The sequence below is a fragment of the Hippocampus guttulatus genome, unplaced genomic scaffold, assembly GCF_054856545.1.
Source record: "Hippocampus guttulatus isolate MCC_2025c unplaced genomic scaffold, RoL_Hgut_1.0 HiC_scaffold_29, whole genome shotgun sequence".
NCBI lineage: Eukaryota > Metazoa > Chordata > Actinopteri > Syngnathiformes > Syngnathidae > Hippocampus > Hippocampus guttulatus.
The window spans coordinates 162,501-172,500 of record NW_028233888.1 but is presented as its reverse complement, the minus strand read 5'-3'; positions in this window follow the sequence as shown (position 1 = coordinate 172,500).

Below are 10,000 nucleotides of genomic sequence, written 5' to 3'. Positions count from 1 at the left end.
CGGAGGTACCAGGGGCAAGGCTGGGGGTACCAGGGGCGAAGCTGGCTGGGGGTACCAGGGGTAAGGCTGAGGGTACCAGGGGTGCCGCTGGGGGTACCAGGGGTAAGGCTGAGGGTACCAGGGGTGCCGCTGAGGGTACCAGGGGTGCCGCTGGGGGTACCAGGGGTGCCGCTGAGGGTACCAGGGGTGCCGCTGAGGGTACCAGGGGTAGGGCTGGAGGTACCAGGGGTGCCGCTGGGGGTACCAGGGGTAAGGCTGAGGGTACCAGGGGTGCCGCTGGGGGTACCAGGGGTAAGGCTGAGGGTACCAGGGGTGCCGCTGGGGGTACCAGGGGTAAGGCTGAGGGTACCAGGGGTGCCGCTGGGGGTACCAGGGGTGCCGCTGAGGGTACCAGGGGTAGGGCTGGAGGTACCAGGGGTGCCGCTGAGGGTACCAGGGGTAAAGAGCGGGCCGGCCCGGCGGGCGAGTGTGGCCGGGAAAGAGGCCTCTCGGTCGGATTGGGAGTTTGAAAAAAATCCCCCATTCATTTCCAATGGCGGAGGTACCAGGGGCAAGGCTGGGGGTACCAGGGGTAAAGAGCGGGCCGGCCCGGCGGGCGAGTGTGGCCGGAAAAGGGGCCTCTTGGTCGGATTGGGAGTTTGAAAAAATTCCCCCATTCATTTTCAATGGCGGGGGTACCAGGGGTAGAGCTGGGGGTACCAGGGGTAAAGAGCGGGCCGGCCCGGCGTGCGAGTTTGGCCGGAAAAGGGGCCTCTTGGTCGTATTGGGAGTTTGAAAAAATTCCCCCATTCATTTTCAATGGCGGAGGTACCAGGGGCAAGGCTGGGGGTACCAGGGGCGAAGCTGGCTGGGGGTACCAGGGGTAAGGCTGAGGGTACCAGGGGTGCAGCTGAGGGTACCAGGGGTAAGGTTGAGGGTACCAGGGGTGTTGCTGGGGGTACCAGGGGTCACCATTCATTTTCAATGGGGGAGGTACCAGGGGCAAGGCTGGGGGTACCAGGGGTGTTGCTGGGGGTACCAGGGGTAAAGAGCGGGCCGGCCCGGCGGGCGAGTGTGGCCGGAAAAGGGGCCTCTTGCTCGGATTGGGAGTTTGAAAAAATTCCCCCATTCATTTTCAATGGCAGATGTACCAGGGGTCGGTGTCCGCCAGACGGCGGTGTGGTAGGCAAAAGGCGGGCCGGCTCGGCGAGCGTGCGTGCCCGGGAAAAAGGCCTCTTGGCCGGCGTGAGAGTTTAATAATAGCGGGCCGGCTCATCGAGCGTGCGTGCCCGGGAAAAGGGCCTCTTGGCCGGCGTGAGAGTTTAATAATAGCGGGCCGGCCCGGCGAGCGTGCGTGCCCGGGAAAAAGGCCTCCTTGCAGGCGTGAGCGTTTAATAATAGCGGGCCGGCCCGGCGAGCGTGCGTGCCCGGGAAAAAGGCCTCCTTGCAGGCGTGAGAGTTTAATAATAGCGGGCCGGCCCGGCGAGCGTGCGTGCCCGGGAAAAAGGCCTCCTTGCAGGCGTGAGAGTTTAATAATAGCGGGCCGGCTCGGCGAGCGTGCGTGCACGGGAAAAAGGCCTCTTGGCCGGCGTGAGAGTTTAATAATAGCGGGCCGGCCCGGCGAGCGTGCGTGCCCGGGAAAAAGGCCTCCTTGCAGGCGTGAGAGTTTAATAATAGCGGGCCGGCTCATCGAGCGTGCGTGCCCGGGAAAAGGGCCTCCTTGCAGGCGTGAGAGTTTAATAATAGCGGGCCGGCTCTGCGAGCGTGCGTGCCCGGGAAAAGGGCCTCTTGGCCGGCCTGAGCGTTTAATAATAGCGGGCCGGCTCATCGAGCGTGCGTGCCCGGGAAAAGGGCCTCTTGGCCGGCCTGAGCGTTTAATAATAGCGGGCCGGCCCCGCGAGCGTGCGTGCCCGGGAAAAAGGCCTCCTTGCAGGCGTGAGAGTTTAATAATAGCGGGCCGGCTCATCGAGCGTGCGTGCCCGGGAAAAGGGCCTCCTTGCAGGCGTGAGAGTTTAATAATAGCGGGCCGGCTCGGCGAGCGTGCGTGCCCGGGAAAAAGGCCTCCTTGCAGGGGTGAGAGTTTAATAATAGCGGGCCGGCTCATCGAGCGTGCGTGCCCGGGAAAAGGGCCTCTTGGCCGGCGTGAGAGTTTAATAATAGCGGGCCGGCCCCGCGAGCGTGCGTGCCCGGGAAAAAGGCCTCCTTGCAGGGGTGAGAGTTTAATAATAGCGGGCCGGCCCGGCGAGCGTGCGTGCCCGGGAAAAAGGCCTCCTTGCAGGCGTGAGCGTTTAATAATAGCGGACCGGCTCTGCGAGCGTGCGTGCCCGGGAAAAGGGCCTCTTGGCCGGCCTGAGCGTTTAATAATAGCGGGCCGGCCCGGCGAGCGTGCGTGCCCGGGAAAAAGGCCTCTTGGCCGGCTTGGGGGATTGAAAAAAAATCCCCCATTCATTTTCAACGGGAGGGGTCGGCGGTACCGCTTGGTGTCCGCCAGACGGCGGTGTGGTAGGCAAATGGCGGGCCTGCACGGCGAGCGTGCGTGCCCGGGAAAAAGGCCTCCTTGCAGGCGTGAGAGTTTAATAATAGCGGGCCGGCCCGGAGAGCGTGCGTGCCCGGGAAAAAGGCCTCTTGGCCGGCGTGAGAGTTTAATAATAGCGGGCCGGCCCGGCGAGCGTGCGTGCCCGGGAAAAAGGCCTCCTTGCAGGCGTGAGTGTTTAATAATAGCGGGCCGGCTCATCGAGCGTGCGTGCCCGGGAAAAGGGCCTCTTGGCCGGCGTGAGAGTTTAATAATAGCGGGCCGGCTCATCGAGCGTGCGTGCCCGGGAAAAAGGCCTCTTGGCCGGCTTGGGGGATTGAAAAAAAAAATCCCCCATTCATTTTCAACGGGAGGGGTCGGCGGTACCGCTTGGTGTCCGCCAGACGGCGGTGTGGTAGGCAAATGGCGGGCCTGCACGGCGAGCGTGCGTGCCCGGGAAAAAGGCCTCCTGGCCGGCGTGAGAGTTTAATAATAGCGGGCCGGCTCTGCGAGCGTGCGTGCCCGGGAAAAAGGCCTCCTTGCAGGCGTGAGAGTTTAATAATAGCGGGCCGGCTCGGCGAGCGTGCGTGCCCGGGAAAAAGGCCTCCTTGCAGGCGTAAGAGTTTAATAATAGCGGGCCGGCTCATCGAGCGTGCGTGCCCGGGAAAAAGGCCTCTTGGCCGGCGTGAGAGTTTAATAATAGCGGGCCGGCCCGGCGAGCGTGCGTGCCCGGGAAAAAGGCCTCCTTGCAGGCGTGAGCGTTTAATAATAGCGGGCCGGCTCATCGAGCGTGCGTGCCCGGGAAAAGGGCCTCTTGGCCGGCGTGAGAGTTTAATAATAGCGGGCCGGCTCATCGAGCGTGCGTGCCCGGGAAAAAGGCCTCTTGGCCGGCTTGGGGGATTGTAAAAAAAAATCCCCCATTCATTTTCAACGGGAGGGGTCGGCGGTACCGCGTGGTGTCCGCCAGACGGCGGTGTGGTAGGCAAATGGCGGGCCTGCACGGCGAGCGTGCGTGCCCGGGAAAAATGCCTCCTGGCCGGCGTGAGAGTTTAATAATAGCGGGCCGGCTCATCGAGCGTGCGTGCCCGGGAAAAAGGCCTCCTTGCAGGCGTGAGAGTTTAATAATAGCGGGCCGGCTCGGCGAGCGTGCGTGCCCGGGAAAAAGGCCTCTTGGCCAGCTTGGGGGATTGAAAAAAAATCCCCCATTCATTTTCAACGGGAGGGGTCGGCGGTACCGCTTGGTGTCCGCCAGACGGCGGTGTGGTAGGCAAATGGCGGGCCTGCACGGCGAGCGTGCGTGCCCGGGAAAAATGCCTCCTGGCCGGCGTGAGAGTTTAATAATAGCGGGCCGGCTCGGCGAGCGTGCGTGCCCGGGAAAAAGGCCTCTTGGCCGGCGTGAGAGTTTAATAATAGCGGGCCGGCTCGGCGAGCGTGCGTGCCCGGGAAAAGGGCCTCTTGGCCGGCGTGAGAGTTTAATAATAGCGGGCCGGCTCAGCGAGCGTGCGTGCCCGGGAAAAAGGCCTCCTTGCAGGCGTGAGAGTTTAATAATAGCGGGCCGGCTCATCGAGCGTGCGTGCCCGGGAAAAGGGCCTCTTGGCCGGCGTGAGAGTTTAATAATAGCGGGCCTGAGAGTTTAATAATAGCGGGCCGGCTCGGCGAGCGTGCGTGCCCGGGAAAAGGGCCTCTTGGCCGGCGTGAGAGTTTAATAATAGCGGGCCGGCTCATCGAGCGTGCGTGCCCGGGAAAAGGGCCTCTTGGCCGGCGTGAGAGTTTAATAATAGCGGGCCGGCCCGGCGAGCGTGCGTGCCCGGGAAAAAGGCCTCCTTGCAGGCGTGAGCGTTTAATAATAGCGGGCCGGCCCGGCGAGCGTGCGTGCCCGGGAAAAAGGCCTCCTTGCAGGCGTGAGAGTTTAATAATAGCGGGCCGGCTCCGCGAGCGTGCGTGGCCGGGAAAAAGGCCTCTTGGCCGGCGTGAGAGTTTAATAATAGCGGGCCGGCTCGGCGAGCGTGCGTGCCCGGGAAAAGGGCCTCTTGGCCGGCGTGAGAGTTTAATAATAGCGGGCCGGCTCATCGAGCGTGCGTGCCCGGGAAAAGGGCCTCTTGGCCGGCGTGAGAGTTTAATAATAGCGGGCCGGCCCGGCGAGCGTGCGTGCCCGGGAAAAAGGCCTCCTTGCAGGCGTGAGAGTTTAATAATAGCGGGCCGGCTCCGCGAGCGTGCGTGGCCGGGAAAAAGGCCTCTTGGCCGGCGTGAGAGTTTAATAATAGCGGGCCGGCTCGGCGAGCGTGCGTGCCCGGGAAAAGGGCCTCTTGGCCGGCGTGAGAGTTTAATAATAGCGGGCCGGCTCATCGAGCGTGCGTGCCCGGGAAAAGGGCCTCTTGGCCGGCGTGAGAGTTTAATAATAGCGGGCCGGCCCGGCGAGCGTGCGTGCCCGGGAAAAAGGCCTCCTTGCAGGCGTGAGAGTTTAATAATAGCGGGCCGGCTCCGCGAGCGTGCGTGGCCGGGAAAAAGGCCTCTTGGCCGGCGTGAGAGTTTAATAATAGCGGGCCGGCTCATCGAGCGTGCGTGCCCGGGAAAAGGGCCTCTTGGCCGGCGTGAGAGTTTAATAATAGCGGGCCGGCTCATCGAGCGTGCGTGCCCGGGAAAAGGGCCTCTTGGCCGGCGTGAGAGTTTAATAATAGCGGGCCGGCCCGGCGAGCGTGCGTGCCCGGGAAAAAGGCCTCCTTGCAGGCGTGAGAGTTTAATAATAGCGGGCCGGCTCCGCGAGCGTGCGTGCCCGGGAAAAAGGCCTCCTTGCAGGCGTGAGAGTTCAATAATAGCGGGCCGGCCCGGCGAGCGTGCGTGCCCGGGAAAAAGGCCTCCTTGCAGGCGTGAGAGTTTAATAATAGCGGGCCGGCCCGGCGAGCGTGCGTGCCCGGGAAAAAGGCCTCTTGGCCGGCGTGAGAGTTTAATAATAGCGGGCCGGCCCCGCGAGCGTGCGTGCCCGGGAAAAAGGCCTCCTTGCAGGGGTGAGAGTTTAATAATAGCGGGCCGGCCCGGCGAGCGTGCGTGCCCGGGAAAAAGGCCTCTTGGCCGGCGTGGGAGATTGAAAAAATTCCCCCATTCATTTTCAATGGCGGGGGTACCAGGGGTAGAGCTGGGGGTACCAGGGGTAAAGAGCGGGCCGGCCCGGCGTGCGAGTTTGGCCGGAAAAGAGGCCTCTTGGTCGGATTGGGAGATTGAAAAAATTCCCCCATTCATTTTCAATGGCGGGGGTACCAGGGGTAGAGCTGGGGGTACCAGGGGTAAAGAGCGGGCCGGCCCGGCGTGCGAGTTTGGCCGGAAAAGAGGCCTCTTGGTCGGATTGGGAGATTGAAAAAATTCCCCCATTCATTTTCAATGGCGGGGGTACCAGGGGTAGAGCTGGGGGTACCAGGGGTAAAGAGCGGGCCGGCCCGGCGTGCGAGTTTGGCCGGAAAAGAGGCCTCTTGGTCGGATTGGGAGATTGAAAAAATTCCCCCATTCATTTTCAATGGCGGGGGTACCAGGGGTAGAGCTGGGGGTACCAGGGGTAAAGAGCGGGCCGGCCCGGCGTGCGAGTGTGGCCGGGAAAGAGCCCTCCTGGCCGGCCTGGGAGATTGAAAAAAATTCCCCCATTCATTTTCAATGGCGGGGGTACCAGGGGTAAAGAGCGGGCCGGCCCAGCGTGCGAGTTTGGCCGGGAAAGGGGCCTCCTGGCCGGCCTGGGGGATTAAAAAAATTCCCCCATTCATTTTCAATGGCGGGGGTACCAGGGGTAGCAGTACCGATTTTGGTCGTTAGGGGCGCTGTAGTAGGTAAACCAGATATGCGGAGTTAGGGGGTCAAGAAGGCGAAAGGCTTAGAAAGTGACCGTTCACCAAAATACTTTCCGAAACGTATATAGGGGGGCATGTGTCGGACGAGTCACCATGCTTTCTCGATGCTGGAGGTACCAGGGGCACAAAGTTGGCCGGGAAAGATGCCTCTTAGGCGGATTGAAAGCATGAGAAAATGCCCCCCATTCATTTTCAATGGCGGAGAGCGGGCCGGCCCCGCAGCCGAGTGTGGCCGGCGGAGAGGCGTCTCGGTCGGATGAATGAAGCGTGGAGCCGGCCTCTGACGGCGGAGCTCCGCACTTTCGAATATTTTCTATCTCCCCCTCCGGGCGGTCGACGGCAGTTGGGAAGGCCGCCCGAGAGGCGCCCGGGGCGGATACCTCGGGCGAAAAGCCGGCCTCTGACGGCGGAGCTCCGCACTTTCGAATATTTTCTATTTCCCCCTCCGGGCGGTCGACGGCAGTTGGGAAGGCCGCCCGAGAGGCGCCCGGGGCGGATACCTCGGGCGAAAAGCCGGCCTCTGACGGCGGAGCTCCGCACTTTCGAATATTTTCTATCTCCCCCTCCGGGCGGCCGACGGCAGTTGGGAAGGCCGCCCGAGAGGCGCCCGGGGCGGATACCTCGGGCGAAAAGCCGGCCTCTGACGGCGGAGCTCCGCACTTTCGAATATTTTCTATTTCCCCCTCCGGGCGGCCGACGGCAGTTGGGAAGGCCGCCCGAGAGGCGCCCGGGGCGGATACCTCGGGCGAAAAGCCGGCCTCTGACGGCGGAGCTCCGCACTTTCGAATATTTTCTATTTCCCCCTCCGGGCGGCCGACGGCAGTTGGGAAGGCCGCCCGAGAGGCGCCCGGGGCGGATACCTCGGGCGAAAAGCCGGCCTCTGACGGCGGAGCTCCGCACTTTCGAATATTTTCTATTTCCCCCTCCGGGCGGCCGACGGCAGTTGGGAAGGCCGCCCGAGAGGCGCCCGGGGCGGATACCTCGGGCGAAAAGCCGGCCTCTGACGGCGGAGCTCCGCACTTTCGAATATTTTCTATTTCCCCCTCCGGGCGGCCGACGGCAGTTGGGAAGGCCGCCCGAGAGGCGCCCGGGGCGGATACCTCGGGCGAAAACCCGGCCTCTGACGGCGGAGCTCCGCACTTTCGAATATTTTCTATTTCCCCCTCCGGGCGGCCGACGGCAGTTGGGAAGGCCGCCCGAGAGGCGCCCCGGGGCGGATACCTCGGGCGAAAAGCCGGCCTCTGACGGCGGAGCTCCGCACTTTCGAATATTTTCTATTTCCCCCTCCGGGCGGCCGACGGCAGTTGGGAAGGTCGCCCGAGAGGCGCCCCGGGGCGGATACCCCGGGCGAAAAGCCGGCCTCTGACGGCGGAGCTCCGCACTTTCGAATATTTTCTATTTCCCCCTCCGGGCGGCTGACGGCAGGTGGGAAGGCCGCCCATTCATTTTCAATGGCGGAGGTACCAGGGGTGCCGCTGAGGGTACCAGGGGTGCCGCTGAGGGTACCAGGGGTGCAGCTGAGGGTACCAGGGGTGCCGCTGAGGGTACCAGGGGTGCCGATGAGGGTACCAGGGGTACGGCTGAGGGTACCAGGGGTGCCGCTGAGGGTACCAGGGGTGCCGCTGAGGGTACCAGGGGTGCCGCTGAGGGTACCAGGGGTTCGGCTGAGGGTACCAGGGGTACGGCTGAGGGTACCAGGGGTGCCGCTGAGGGTACCAGGGGTGCCGCTGAGGGTACCAGGGGTGCGGCTGAGGGTACCAGGGGTAAGGCTGAGGGTACCAGGGGTGCCGCTGAGGGTACCAGGGGTGCGGCTGAGGGTACCAGGGGTAAGGCTGAGGGTACCAGGGGTAAGGCTGAGGGTACCAGGGGTAAGGCTGAGGGTACCAGGGGTACGGCTGGAGGTACCAGGGGTAAGGCTGGAGGTACCAGGGGTAAGGCTGGAGGTACCAGGGGTAAGGCTGGAGGTACCAGGGGTAAGGCTGGAGGTACCAGGGGTTAGGCTGGAGGTACCAGGGGTAAGGCTGGGGGTACCAGGGGTAAGGCTGAGGGTACCAGGGGCGAAGCTGGCTGGGGGTACCAGGGGTTGGGCTGAGGGTACCAGGGGTTGGGCTGAGGGTACCAGGGGTAAGGCTGAGGGTACCAGGGGCGAAGCTGGCTGGGGGTACCAGGGGTGTTGCTGAGGGTACCAGGGGTGCCGCTGAGGGTACCAGGGGTTAGGCTGGGGGTACCAGGGGTTGAGCTGAGGGTACCAGGGGTAAGGCTGAGGGTACCAGGGGTGTTGCTGGGGGTACCAGGGGTCGCCATTCATTTTCAATGGGGGAGGTACCAGGGGTAGGGCTGGGGGTACCAGGGGTAAAGAGCGGACCGGCTCGCCGGCCGAGCGTGGCCGAAAAAGAGGCCTCCTGGCCGGATTGAGAAATTAAAAAAATTCCCCCATTCATTTTCAATGGCGGGGGTACCAGGGGTATGCAGTACCGATTTTGGTCGTTAGGGGCGCTGTAGTAGGTAAACCAGATATGGGGAGTTAGGGGGTCAAGAAGGCTAAAAGGCTTAGAAAGTGAGCGTTCACCAAAATACTTTCCGAAACGTATATAGGTGAGCATGTTTTGAATGGGTGACCTCCAGGGCGACACAGGGGAGGCCCCTAAGAGTATAATCAGACCATCGTGAGGGTGTTTCCAGCCACCCAAAAGCACTGGAACGGCCTCTGACGGCGGAGCTCCGCACTATCGAATATTTTCTATTTCCCCCTCCAGGCGGTCGACGGCAGTTGGGAAGGCCGCCCGAGAGGCGCCCGGGGCGGATACCCCGTGCGAAAACCCGGCCTCTGACGGCGGAGCTCCGCACTTTCGAATATTTTCTGTTTCCCCCTCCGGGCGGTCGACGGCAGTTGGGAAGGCCGCCCGAGAGGCGCCCGGGGCGGATACCCCGTGCGAAAACCCGGCCTCTGACGGCGGAGCTCCGCACTTTCGAATATTTTCTGTTTCCCCCTCCGGGCGGTCGACGGCAGTTGGGAAGGCCGCCCGAGAGGCGCCCGGGGCGGATACCCCGTGCGAAAACCCGGCCTCTGACGGCGGAGCTCCGCACTTTCGAACATTTTCTGTTTCCCCCTCCGGGCGGTCGACGGCAGTTGGGAAGGCCGCCCGAGAGGCGCCCGGGGCGGATACCCCGTGCGAAAACCCGGCCTCTGACGGCGGAGCTCCGCACTTTCGAACATTTTCTGTTTCCCCCTCCGGGCGGTCGACGGCAGTTGGGAAGGCCGCCCGAGAGGCGCCCGGGGCGGATACCCCGTGCGAAAACCCGGCCTCTGACGGCGGAGCTCCGCACTTTCGAACATTTTCTGTTTCCCCCTCCGGGCGGTCGACGGCAGTTGGGAAGGCCGCCCGAGAGGCGCCCGGGGCGGATACCCCGTGCGAAAACCCGGCCTCTGACGGCGGAGCTCCGCACTTTCGAATATTTTCTGTTTCCCCCTCCGGGCGGTCGACGGCAGTTGGGAAGGCCGCCCGAGAGGCGCCCGGGGCGGATACCCCGTGCGAAAACCCGGCCTCTGACGGCGGAGCTCCGCACTTTCGAATATTTTCTGTTTCCCCCTCCGGGCGGTCGACGGCAGTTGGGAAGGCCGCCCGAGAGGCGCCCGGGGCGGATACCCCGGGCGAAAACCCGGCCTCTGACGGCG